Raw genomic sequence first — 14,706 nt, 5'->3', positions numbered from 1 at the left:
TCATCTGATCCTCCAAGCACTGGATTCCATATCAACAACAATCATTTTAGTACCGCTGGCAGGGTACCATATGAAGATCCTTCAATGGACACTCAGAACTCAATGGTTCCTTCTCCAACACCCATTATCCAATGAAGTCAAAATAATGGAGGCTTGCAAAAATTACCTTCTGTGGTGAATCCATTCCAGTCAAATACAAAAAGCCAGTCAATTTTGTAGAACAAAACTTGTGTATGTACCTTTAAGAAGTATTTCCAGATGTAGGCACATGCATATAAATATTGAGCACATGCAGACCGCAGTGCCATTTTAAGAGAATAGCCAGTGTTAACATGTATGAGTGTGGTAGTCAGTCTGTTTATAAATTTATTTAAGTTTAAGTTACAAAGCCTCATTCCTGATGTGTTTATGTGTAGTAAAGCTGCTTGTACTGAACCCATGGATGTTTGTCTGTTTTATCCTGACTAGACAAGAAACATGGTGTCAGAACCGGGATTGAGAGAGTAACTTCTTCAAGTCATGAGGTGCAGAGCTGAAGGTGAAGGCAGATTGAGCTGGTTGAGTGAAACGGAGCTCAGACAGACAAAAAGGGCCAGAAATGAACTTAAGGTAGCCAAAACTTGCACAAAAGATTTATTTTGCAAAGAAAATAAGAAAGTGAAACGGAGCACTTATAAGGCACAAAACCCATTATAAATCAAATGAGTAGCACAAAACGTATTATTAATCAAATGAAAGACACAAAACACATTATTAATTAAACAAAATGTTCGAAACCATGATATTTGATAAAACCAGCAGAAATATTCATGTGGGGCTCAAAATTAGCTTTGATTTGCGTAACGATCATGTTTAAAGTAAAACGAGCACAAGAAAAGTATAATGAGCATGATAAGAGGTTAAAATGGCATAATGAATCCAATAAAAGGACAAAATAAGCTTAAAAAGCAAGGCAACTGCATGTTTTTTAGTAGAAATTTGGGCATAAACTATTATTTTGCATTGGTCGAAGCCATTCAGAGCATAACTAGAGTTGTTTGAAGTAGCTCAGAGTGTTGAAAGTGTTTACAGAGTGTGTGCTTTATTACAGTGCAATTATTTCAAAGAGTTTGCTGTGTAAAAAGTACAGTTATATTGCAAAGTGCAGTCAAAGTACAGCCATTTTGGAAAGATTCTTGTGCTGTGTGCATTTATTTGCAGAGTGCTGCCATTTCAAAGTGTTTCATACACTGTGCAGTTATTTTGCAAAGTACAGCCATTTTGAAAGGTCCCTGTGCTATGTACAATTTATTTGCAAAGTACATTCATTTCAAAGTGTTTCTTACTCTGAGCTTCTTCTGTTGTGTACAGTTTATTTGCAAAGCACAGTCATTTCAAAGCATTTCTTACATTGATAAGGGCTGGTTTCACAAAGTACAGTGAGTTTAAAGTGTTCTTGTGCTACGGAGACTTATTTGGCAAAGTGCAGTTGTTTCAGTCTGTTGTGCTATTGGGCATAATTACAAGTTCTGGCATATATGTAAGCGTGTGTGTATGTTCTTATATAATTTCAAGCACCTTCACTACTGTGTGTTGATATGGTAGAGGCATTTTGCTGACCCAGTCCACTTGTATTTGATCACAATATAGCAGAGAATTGGAGAGTATTTGATCAAGAATACAATATTTTCATACAAGCAGCGTTTTCTGACAAAGATGCACATAGGAAGGCATTCATTTTGCTTAACTTAGATGGGTCAGAGGCCATTGAAAGAGAGCATTTATTTGTGTATGCAGCAGCAGTATATGCAGGAGAGGGGGAAAACTGTGAATCAAGAGAGAACCCTGAGTGCTTGAAACATCAACTTAGAGAAATGCACAACCCCAGACAAATGTTATATTAGAGAGGCACCTATTTTATACAAGAGACCAAAAGCCAGGTGAAACTTTTGCAGTTTATATCACTGAATTGAGAAATAAGGCTAAAATGTGCAGATTTGGTGTGACTTTAAAGATGAGTTAATAGAGGACAGGCTTGTGTGTGATGTTAATAATGCTGCAGTGAGAAAGATTTTACTTTGTGACCGTGATTTAACATTGAGCAAAGCCATAGAGATTTGTCAAATCCACGAGCTCACAGAAAGAAACACATGTATGCTTACAAGTGACAAGAGCATGGTTTCAACAACCTCTAGAGCAAAAGTAGACAGCATGTAGTACATGGAAAGCAGAAGCAGGCCTAAGCACATGGCAGCTGCAACTCCTGCGGGATCCCCTTGGAGGAGCTGCAACTTTCTAGCATGTTCCAAGACTAGCTCAGCAAAATGGACTTTCTCAGTGCAGTATAAGGGTGAGTCAACAAAACCCAAGTCAAGTCTTATTGTTAACTGTCGTAACTGTGGAGCCAATCATGAGTCTAAAAGAGAAAAGTGTTTAGCATTTGGTCGGCAATGCCACAAGTGTAAAAAATGGAACCACTATCAAAAGTTTTGTAAATCAAGCAAGCCTCATTCAGTTATTAAGAAAGGTCACCCAAAAAAGCAAATTGATAATATAGAAAGCTGCAACCTTACTTTCTGTATAGATGGCATGTCAGTGATCGGTGAAAAGGTTAATACAGTAGATTTGTTGGCAAAGAATGAAGTATTTTGTACTGTCCTGATCAATGATAAACCCACAGAATTCAAAATGGACACTGGTTCAAAGTGTAATGTAATGTCAGCAGAAACATTTACTAAAGTGAGAGCTGGTGAGCAACTTAATTTGGCCAATTGTGCAAAGCTTATTGCTTATGGAGGTGAAGAGATTCAAACCGAAGGCTCAGTAGTGCTTTCATGCTATTCGGTTGAGAACAGTTACAGCTTGCAATTTTATGTAGTCCGAAGACATGTGCAGTCATTATTATGTTTCAGAGACAGTTGACGAATGAAACTGTTTTCTTTTAGCAAAGAAGTACCTCATGCAAGCACATGTCTCAGTTTCAGCATCAGTGATGCTATTTTCTCAGAGTATGCTGATGTTTTCAATGACAAGTTAGGCAAACTTCTAGTTGTGTACTCCATGAAAGTAGACCCAGAGGTCAGTCCAGTGGTCAGACCAGCAAAGAGAGTTCCAATAGCTATGCAGGACAAAGTCAAGGTCCAATTAGACAAAATGGTGCAGCAAGGTGTGATTTGTCCAGTCACAGAATGAAATGAGTGGGTGTCTTCCACGGTAGCTGCTCATAAGAAAAATTCAGATGAAATCAGAATATGCATTGACCCAAGAGACATGAACAAGGCATTAAAGAGACCTCTGTATCCTATGCATACAGTCAAGTAGATTGCTACCCTCATGCCAAATGCTACTATTTTTTTCTGACTTGGATACAAAGAGCTCATTTTAGCAAGTAATGCTTGATTGCAGATCTTCACTACTGATTACATTCGGTAACCCATTTGGTAGATACAGATTCCTCAGGATGTGTTTTGGAATTAAATATGCCATTGAAGTCTTTCAGTGGGCAATGGAGCAAATTTTTTGGGCTATCCGTGTGCAATAATATTTGACAGTTTACTAGTTGGAGGCAGTAGTGAAGCAGAGCATGGCAGAAACCTCAAGAAAGTTCTGGACAGAGTGCGTGAACTTGAAGCTCACTCCTCTGAAGTGTAAATTCAGACTACCAAAAGTTACTTATGTAGGTCATTTATTCACCAGTACAGACATATGATGAGGCCCTTCTAAACAAGCAGCTATTCTTGAGATGCCAGCTTCGGACAATGCCCAACCCCTACAGTGTTTTCTTGGTATGGTTAACTATTTGGGCAAATTTATCCCTGACATTAGTGGGTCATCAGCACCGTTAAGAGAGCTGACATGCAAAAATGTTGCTTGGTCGTGGTTGGAGCAACACCAGAGAGCATTTGTTAACCTCAAAAGCCAATTGCCAACCCGCCTACATTAAGATACTGTGATGTCCACAAACCAGTAGTTCTTTCCTGTGATGCTTTAAAGTTCAGTCTTGATGCAGTTATTCTTCAACAGGTCAGACCTGTTGCCTATGTATCTAGAACTCTTACCCAAACTGAAATGGAGTATGCTCAAATTGAGAAGGAACTTTTGGCAATTGTGTTCACATGTTGGAAGTTCCATGATTATATCTGTGGCCAAGCTATCGAAATTGAAACTGATCATCAACCTCTAGTCACTATTTTAAAGAAGCCTATGCATACTGCTCCAGCAAGACTACAAAGAATGATGCTCAGATTACAAAAGTACAATTTCAAAATGGTCTATGCAAAAGGCAGACTTCTTTATCTGGTTGATATCTTATCCAGATCATCCACAAATGCCACAGAATAGCTTGATGCAGAGAATTTTGACTTTGATATCATGGAAGTGCATAATTTTTACACCACGAGACTTGATGAGCTGAGAGATCATACAAAGACTGATCCTATTTTGCAAAAACGCAACTACTTCATCAATGTTGGATGGCTGCCAAAGCAATCCTGTGTAGCGCCAGAATTACAAACTTAGTTTCCATACAGGGATAGGATGCTGATGGAATATGGTATCATTTTCAAAGGTCCTAAAGTTATTGTTCTTACTTCCTTGCAGCATGAATACATTTAAATTTTGCATCGTGGCCATCCAGGTTCTTATTCTACCAAAAGAAGGGTGAGAGGACTAGTATTTTGGCCTTCTCTGTCAAAGGACATTGATAAAGTGCTTTTTTCTTGTTCAGTATGCAGCAGTACTAAACTGCATGTGCAAAAACAGCCACTTCAGCTAAGTCAGATTCCTGAACTACCTTGGTCAACAGTAGCGACTGATATACTATGAACCTATTTGAGTGGAACAATCAGTATTACTTAGTGTTGGTAGACTCTTATTCAAACTGGTTTGAGATTGGTTTGCTATCTAATCTAACATCCAGTGCTGTTATTACTAAGATGAAGTGTAATTTCTCAGTCCATGGTAGTCCACATAAAGTTATTTCTGAGAACAGTACCCAGTTCACCAGTCAATTGTTTCAGAAATTTGCAATAGTGGGACTTTATCCATGTTTATAATAGTCCTGAATACCTACAGTCAAACGGCCTTGCTGAACGTGCAGTTCAGAGTGTAAAGCAATTGCTAGAGATCAACGCATGACAATACCAATATCTTCTTGAATTTACTTAATCTCAGAAATATACCCTGTGACAACCTACTTGGCTCACCTGTTCAGAGACTTCTATCTAGGCAAACCAGAACAACCTTGCCTATCAGTTCTGGTTTGTTGGTGCCTGATGCTAAAAACACCAGAGCAATCAAAGCCCAACTTTTTAAGAAGCATTCTTCTCAGAAGTCCAGCTATGATAAAATGAACAGATTTCTTTGAGACACATTGAGGATGCAAACAGCGAAAGGCTTTGATCAAATTGGTCAAGTGAGAGGTATATGTGCCGAGCCGAGATCCTACTTAGTGGAATCTGAGGGTATAGAATACAGGAGAAACCGTAGGCATCTTTTTCCTGTATCAGAAATGATATTGTAGCATCATATCTGTGATACAGATTCTAGATCTCAGAGCAACCCTGACAATGTTCATACCAAAGAACATGTCTCAGTATCCATTCCCATTCCTGATGATGTCCCAGTTGTCCCCAACGTTGAACATTCCTAGAAGAAGACAGTCCCCATTGCTAGATCCAATTCTGACTTTTATGTTACAGGATCAGGTCATATTTCTACACTTAGTGTAAAATACACAGCAACCCGGACATGATTGTTTTATATGTGTCTAATTTTGTATGATTGCATGTCAAAGAATTAGTTATACATAACTGCATGTCAAAAGATCATTTCTGCGTAATTGCATGTCATTGAATACTGTCATTTAGTATATGATCTATTTCTCAAAGAGGCAGGATATAGAACAGAGCATGTGTATGTACCTCTAAGAAGCATTTCCTGATGTAGACACGTGCAGGCAGAGTGCCATTTTGAGAGAACAGCCAAAGTGTTAATATGTATGAGTGTGGTAGTCAGTCTGTTTCTAAGTTTATTTAAGTTTAAGTTACAAAGCCTCATTCCTCATGTGTTTGTGTGTAATAAAGCTGCTTGAACTGAACCCACAAATGTTCATCTGTTGTATCCTAACCAGACGAGCATCACCTTTTTTCTCCCTCAACCCAGGGACACAGTGACCATGAACATCTCTCAGATCGGGTAGAGGAGCATTCTTGGGAAGGATAGCCCAAAGCACATGGTCTCCCGAATAGACCAACATGCATAACAATGTCCTGGAGATGAGAGCTGTACTCCTAGCATTGTAGGCCTTACACAATTTTCTCCCAGCTAAGACTATTGCAATTCAGGTGAACAATTTATCAGTGGTCTGGTATAGCAACAACAAGGGGGAACTAGATCTTGCCCTCCTTGTTGAGAAGCTATAAGAGTATGCCAATGTGTGATCTCATCCAGTCATTTTCTGATAGCAATGTACATTCCAGGGAAGTCCACTTGATTGCAGACAAGTTAAGCAAATGCCTTATGAGTGGTCTCTCAACATGAAGGTGGCAGAGATGATTTTTCCGTCAATGGGGTCAACCATGCTGAGATCTCTTTGCATTTCTCCTCAACAACAAATGCAGCAGGTTCTTTGCCCTGTTCCCCCAGTGGAGAAGTCCCCGAGAGATGTTCTACTTGATGTTTGGCCCTCTGGTCTCCTTCATGCTTACCCCCCCCCCATTACACCTCATTCCCAAATTTCTGCAGAAAGGGTCTCAATTAAAGAGTACAGTTATCTTCATTGCCCCTTATTAACCTTGTCAGATCTAGTTTCCCTTCCTTTGGCCTCATCTTCTACATCTACCCTGGATTCTGGATCCATCTCCAGACCTACTGTCTTACCGACAGACATGATTCATCTGGTCATTTCAGGCCTCAAGTTGACTGCATGTTTTTTCCAGTTCCATTGATTGCTACACAGCCCAGGCTCTCCTTCCTGTCTATCACATTCTATTATCATCCCACAAAGCTTCCACTAGAACAGTTTATAAAAGTAAATGGAAAAGATTTGTTTTTTGGGGCACATAAAAAGAATTTAGATCCCTTTTCAGCTCTGATTTCTAAGGTTCTTGACATTTTAGCTACAATTTTCAGTGAAGGACCTAACTCCTCAGCTGTAGGAGAACAATTAGCAGCCATTTCTAATTTTCATACAAGAGTAAATAATTCAACTTTATCATCTTCCAAACTTTGCAAAACCTTTCTCAGAGGAACATATGTACTTAGACCTCAGTTAAAGTACCCTGATCCTCCTAGGGATTTAAATATTGTTTTGCAGACCTTAACCCAACCCCCTTTTGGACCATCAGCTAAGTGTGAACTAAAATGTTTAACCTGGAAAACTATCTTCTTGGTTGCTATTACTTCTGCCAAAAGTCAGAATTACAGGCCCTGTAATCGAAACCGCATTTCATTTTTCACAAGGAGAGATGATCTTTATGGACCATGCCTTCCTTTGTACCTAAGGTCATGTCAGAATTCAATATTAATCAGGTTATCAACCTTCCAGTCTTCTTTCTAAATGGGTTATATAAAGGAGAATATATGTTATGCCTATTGGATGTTCTCAAAAAATTCCATTTCTATCATCAGAGAACCAACATTTTGAGGAAATCTGAACATTTGTTTCCTTTTTTGAATCAAAATTAGGCAAACCAGTTTCTAAAACAACTTTAGCCAAATGGTTGACTGATTATATTACTTTTATATACAAAAATGTGGATTTGCCTTTACCAGAAACCACCAAGTCTATGGAAACTTCTTCAGCATTTTGTTTAGAACTTCCGTGCACAGCTGCAACTTGAGCTGTTCCTCATACTTTTATTACTCATTAAAAATTGGAACTGGTTTCTAGGGGAACAGCAGTCTTTGGCTCAGCTGTGCTCAGGAATACACTTCCTTAGAGTCCTCCTGGGATTTTGGTAGGTGGGGACTCTGTCCCAACAGTTGAGGAATGAATGAAAATGACAACATCAGATGAAAAGGTTATGTACGCAACATAACACTCCATCTGTGTTGTCCATTTTCATTCTTCCTCAACTCTCCTACCACCAACCCCATCTTGCTTTACTCTTGGAAAGATTGAATGATGCTATAGGAACTGCTGTCCCTTTGTTTCAGTCTTAGAATCTGTTATATCATCATTTCTTACTACTTTGCAGGTATAAGCGGCACAAATAAGGTCAGAAGTATGTTAGATGACTAGGGCATTATGGTTAAAGGGAGGAGCTCAGTGTTCCACAAGCTGGAAGAAGTGGCCAAATCAGAGCTGAAGATCAGATCCAAATCTAACAGTTGAGGAAGAATGAATGTCGATAACACAGATGGAACATTATGGTGAGTGCATAACTTTTTTTTCTGTGTGCAGCCATGTTGGAAATCCTCAGTCTTTTGACTTTTCAATAAAATGAATAACACCAATATATATCTATTGTATATGTATGTACATGTATATGTATGTAAAAATGTATACACACACACACACACACACACACACACACACACACACACACACACACACACATAGTGAAATTGTTTGACTGGTGATTTAGTTGATTTAGTTGACCACTTTCCAGCCTACTTAATTTAATCAACAGGAAACTGACAGTGGAGCTAGGATATTTAATTAAAAGCAGTATACAAGGTAGGAAGGTGCAATTTTGGAAGAATATTTTCTGTATACAGTTTTATATGTAATGCCACTCTGCCTTTATATGCTATCAATCCCTGGTGATCCATGCATAATGCTACCAAGGATAGTAAAGATGAAACTAAAAGAAATAACATTATTCAGGTACTAAAGCTGGCTTATACTAAGCATCAAAAACTAATCTCCTGAGTTGATTCTGCATATACTACTCGCAGTTCTGCCACCGAGGAAACTGTCGCTCATCCAGTCAGTATAAAATAGATGAGCTTTCTTTATTTCTGTTCTCAAGCAGCTTTATTATGTACAAACACATCAGGATTGAGGCTTAATAACTTTAACTTAGATAAACTTATAAACAAACTAACTATTACACTCATACATGCTCACTCTCTGGTTGCACTCTCAAAATGGCACTGAAGCTAGCAAGCACTTTCTGTTTATATGCACGTGCTGACCTTGAAATGCTTCATAAAGGTACAACACACACAAACTAATCTATATCCTCCCTCTTTGAGAAAAGAGTCATGCAATATTGATGGCATTAATTGACATGCAATCGATACAAATAATTCTTTGTCATTCAGTTATACAGAACTAAATATATATAGACAATTATGTCCAGGTTGCTGTGTATTTCACACTAGGTCTGAAAATGCGACCAAATCATGTGACATAGAAATTAGAATTAGGTCTAGCAACTGGGACTTCTCTGCTGAATATTCAACTTTGGGGACATCAGGAACATCATCAGGAATGGAACTAGAAGGTAAGATTCTCTGTAACAGAAACATGTATTCCACACCCTTAGATTCTATGAAGTAGGATCTCGGCTCGGCACATATACCTGTTACTTCACCAATCCAGTCAAAACCTTTTGCCATTTGTATCCTCACTGACTCTCCTTCTTTTAATGGACGAAGAAATCTACTTGATTTATCATAACTGGACTTCTGGAAAGAATGCTTCCTGAATCATTGGGCTGTAATGCTTCTGTTGTTCTTAGCTTTAGGCCTCACATACTGGAACTAATAGGCAGTGTTGTTCTGGTTTGCATGGATAAAAGTCTCTGAGCAGGTGAGCTAAGTATATCATCATGAGGTATGTTTCTGAGATTGAGTAAATTCAAAAAGACATCAGTATTTTCACGCTTTGATTTCTCCAGTAATTGCTTTGCACACTGTACTGCATGTTTAGCTAGTCCATTTGGCTGTGGATTCTCTGGACTACTAGTAACTTATACAAAGCCCCATTCTTTTGCAAATTTCTGAAACAGCTGACTGGTAAGTTGGGTACCATTGTCAGAAATAACTTTGTGTGGACTACCATGGACTGAGAAATGACATTTCAACTTGGTGATAAGAGCAGTGGACGTTAGATTAGATAGAAAATCAATCTCAAACAAGTTCGAATAAGAGTCTACCAACACTAAGTAATGCTGATTGTTTCACTCAAATATATCAGTGGGTACTTTTGACCAAGTTAGTTCAGGAACTTGACTTAGCTGAAGTGGTTCTTTTTGCTAATGCAGTTTAATACTATTGCATACTGAACAAGAAGAAAATACTTTATCGATGTCTTTTACTAGAGAAGGCCAAAATACTAGCCCTGTCACCCTTATTTTGACAGATTCGAAACCTGGGTGACCACAATGCAAAATCTGGATATATTCATGTTGTAAGGAATAAGGAACAACAATTTTAGGACCTTTGAAAATAATGACATCTTCCATCAACATCTTACCTATGTAAGGAAAATAAGTTTGCACTTCAGGTGGTACACTAGATTGCTTTGACAACTATCCAGCTTTAATGTAATGGTTGAGCTTTTGCAAAATCGGGTCAGTCTTTGTATGATCTCTCAGCCCATCAAGTCTTGTGGTAGAAAAATTACGCACTTATAGGTTCATAGGTTCATAGATAGGTACTAGGCTATCTCCCGAAGGCATGTATAAGCCTAGCCAGAATGTGTTGGCTTTCACCGCCCCCTTAGATAAGTTCCCTGTGCCTCTGTCAGGCAGAGCCACTGAAGTGATCCTCAGGGTAAACTTTCTGTTTCCCATCCACTCATCAAGGTTTCTTTTGAAGAGTGTTAGTGAGGAGTTCTGCCTGATGCAGATTGGAATCTCTGGGACAGGAATCTATCCCTCCAACACGTCCTATTTATTGTTGTGGCAAGGTTTAGTTTCCTAGAGCATGTGGCTCGAGGGGATAAGGTTTTCTTTAGGTGGAGCATGTCCATCAATTCTGGGTTGGACATGGCCTTGTATGTCAGACAGAGATCACCTCTGAGTAGGCGGTATGCAACTGAGTACAGCTGGAGTTTCTTCAGTCGAGCTGCATAGGGAATCTGTTTGAGGCCAGTGATCCTCTTGGTGAGGTACTTCTGTGGTCTTTCCAACTGTTGCAGGTGTCTTGTAAGGTACATCCCAAATGGGGCATTGTACTCTATGATGGGTCTGATGAGTGATGAGTAGAGGGGCACAATAACCTCTTTTGATCTGGATGCGAACCCTTTTGTGATTAGGTGGGCCACGTAGAAGGATTTTCTAACCACTTTGGCAATGTGATTATCAAAGGTGAGATTACTGTCTACTTGGGTCCCCAGATCCCTTATTACATCTTCCGTATTTAGGGGACTACCACCTATGTGGTAGCTTGTGGGTACTTTGTTTTTTCCAAAGGGGATGACTATGCACTTTTTGGCATTTAGCTTGAGGTCATGATTTTGACACCAGGTATCTGTCTCAGTGAGACCCTTTTGGAGGATGTCTGTGTCAGCCGGAGAGTCAATTATAGCCCCTAGTTTGCAGTCGTCTGCGAACGTGGTCAGCCATAGTCCTCCTGTGCTTGCCTGTACCTCTGATAAATATATGCCGAACAGGAGGGGTCCTAGGACTGAGCCCTGGGGAACGCCACTTGTAACCAGTTTAGAGTCGGACCTAGTTCCCGCAACTCTCACCATGTGGGTTCTGTCTGTGAGCCAGTTGAAAACCCATCTTGTGACGTAGGGGTTTATGTTCAGGCTGGTGAGCTTGTCTATAATACCAGAATGGGGAATGGTGTTGAAGGCCTTTACAAGGTCTAGGTAGGCTTTGTGTACCACCTTTCCTCATCTATAGCCTTGGTAACTGTCTCAAAGAAGTCCTCCAGGTTTAGGAGGTATGATCTGCCCTTAACAAAGCCGAACTGGGTAGGGTCCAGTGTTTGGAGGTTCCCAATGTCTCTGTTAATGAGTTCCATGATGATGCGCTCCATAGCCTTGCAGACCAAGCTAGTCAGGCTTATAGGGCAATAGTTCCCAGGGTCTGTTATGACTCCACCTTTGTGGAGCAGAATAACTGTTGCTGTGCGCCACTTTATGGGTACGTGGCCTGTGGAGAGGCTGAGTCTGAACTGTGTGTTTAGGTGAGGGGTTAGTTAATCTTTGAGCTCGTGTAGGATGCAGCCTTGGACAACGTCCAGTCCCATTGATGCTGTGTTTTTGGCTTTGGACAGGGCTGTTTTAACCTGAGTGTCTGTGATTTCAGGGACTCTACATTCTTCTGGTATGGATATGGGCCCTTTTGGGGGTGAGACAGGGTGAAGTTTGCGCTGAACCTGTCTGCCAGGATGCTGGCGATATCGGTCAGTTCAGTGTATTTTGTGCCATTCTATATGAATTCTGAGCAGATCTGAGCATTGCCACTTAGATTCTTGACATAGCTAAAGAATGACATCAAAGTCAAAATCCTCTGCATGAAGCTGTTCCATTGTATTTCTGGGTGATCTGGATAAGGTATCAGTCAGGTCAAGAAGTTTGCCTTTTGTATAGACCATTTTGAAGTTGTACTTTTGCAATCTGAGCATCATTCTTTGTAATCTCGCTGGAGGTGAATGCATAGGCTTCTTTAAAATAGTGACTGGAAGTTGGTGATCAGTTTCAATTTGAATAGCTTGACCATAGATATAATCATGAAACTTTGAACATGCAGATACTATTGTCAAAAGTTCTGTTTCATTTTGAGCATATTGCATTTCAGTTCGGGTAAGAGTTCTAGAGGCATAGACTACAGGCTGCCTTCTTGAAGAATAACTGCTCCAAGACCAAATTTTGAAGCATCACAGGAAAGAGTTACTGGTTTATTGACATCATAGTACCTTAATGTAGGTGGGGTGGCAGTTTTCCGCTTAAGGTCTTCAAATGCTCTCTGGTACTGTTCCAACCAAGACCATATAACATCTTTGCATGTCAGCTCTCTCAAAGGGGTTGTCAGCTCACTGAAGTCTGGTATAAACTTGCCTAAATAGTTGACCATACCAAGAAAACATTGTAAAGCTTGGACATTATCTGGTGCTGGCATCTCAAGAATGGCTGCTTGCTTGAACAGGTCTGGTCGCAAGCCAGTGCTAGTAAATAAATGACCTACATATGTATCTTCTGGTAGTCTGAATTTACACTTCAGAGGATTGAGCTTTAGGTTTACTTCACGTGCTCTATCTAGAACTTTCTTAAGGTTTCTGTCATGCTCTGCTTCACCATTGCCTCCAAAAAATAAATCATCTACTATTATGGCACAAGGATAACCTGAAAAGAATTGCTCCATTACACACTGAAAGACTTCACTTGCAGAATGTATTCCAAATGCCATCCTATGGAATCTATATCTGTCAACTGGGGTACTGAAAGTAGTCAGTAATGAAGATTTGTGATCAAGCATCACTTGCCAAAATAAACTTTTTGCATCCAAGACAGAAAAAATAGTGGTATTTGTTATTAGGGCTATGACACCCTTGACTGTACACATTGGATAATGTGGTCTATTTAATGCTTTGTTCAAATCTCTTGGGTCAATGCATATTTCATCTGTCCTTTTTCTGTGGGATGCTGCCATGGATGACACCCATTCAGTTTGTTCTGTGACTGGACAATTTACACCTTGCTGCACCATTTTATCCATCTGAGCTTTAACTTTATTCTGCATAGTTATCACAGCTTTTCTTGCCGGTCTGACCACTGGGCTGATCTCTGGGTCTAACTTCATAGAACACACAAGAGGAAGTTTGCCCAACTTGTCATCAAAAACATCAGCATACTCTGAGAAAATAGCTTCAGTAAAATTGGATTATAAACGCATTCTATGAACACCTTCAGGAATGCATGGCTCATGCAATCCCAAATAAAACCAAGACCCAATCCTCCAAAGGCAGACGTCCTGTCTGGTGGACCCCAGCCATAAACAAACTATACAATAGAAGGAGGAAGCTACTACATGATAGAGCAAAATCCCAAAAAGGGAAGGCATCTCTGATCAGTATTAGCAAAAAACTATGGGCACTCATAAAATCGTATAAGGCCAGCTTCGAGAGAATAATTGCACAGGACACTAAGGATAATTACAAGGCCTTCTTTAGTTATGTTAGGAACCTGGGTGGGTATTCCCAGATATGCTCAGAATTAGTCCAAAATGACAAAAAATACATTGAACCCACAGACATTGCCAACATCCTAGCTGACAGGTTCAGCGCAAACTTCTCCCCCTCCTCCCCACCAAAAGGGCAAATATATATCCCAGCAGAGTGCTGCCCCCCTGACATCTCAGATGCTCAGGTAAGAGCTGCCCTCTCCAAAGCAAAAAACACAGCATCAATGGGACCAGACGGTGTCCCGGGCTGCGTCCTACATGAACTCCAAGAAGAGCTAAACCTAAACATAAAACTACTGTTCTGTCTCAGCCTTACTACAGGATATGTACCCAAAGAGTGGCGTACAGTAACAGTGGCCCCTCTCCACAAAGGTGGTGCCTCAACGGATCCTGGAAACTATCACCCCATAAGCCTGACTAGCTTGGTCTGCAAAGCTATGGAAAGGATCATCATGAACCTCATAAATAAAGATATTGGGGACCTACAGACACGGGATCCTACCCAGTTCGGCTTTGTTAAGGGCAGATCCTGCCTCTTAAACCTGGTCGATTTCTTTGAAACAGTCACCAAGGCCATTGACGAGGGGAAGGTGGTCCACACAGCCTACCTGGACCTCGCAAAAGCCTTCAATACAATACC

The 14,706-nt window shown here is 40.1% G+C and overlaps 1 protein-coding gene across 1 annotated transcript in view; it reads left to right on the top strand.

Moving 5' to 3' along the window:
- The window catches only part of SYCP2 (synaptonemal complex protein 2), a 2,578,701-nt gene that overhangs the window by 2,227,815 nt on the left and 336,180 nt on the right, over positions 1-14,706 (top strand). The window lies entirely within an intron of this gene.

Source organism: Protopterus annectens, chromosome 12.part0 (assembly GCF_019279795.1).
Source record: "Protopterus annectens isolate FY-2018-M chromosome 12.part0, PAN1.0, whole genome shotgun sequence".
Classification (NCBI taxonomy): domain Eukaryota; kingdom Metazoa; phylum Chordata; order Ceratodontiformes; family Protopteridae; genus Protopterus; species Protopterus annectens.
Note: the sequence above shows the minus strand (reverse complement) of the source record. Positions and strands in the feature narration are given on the sequence as shown.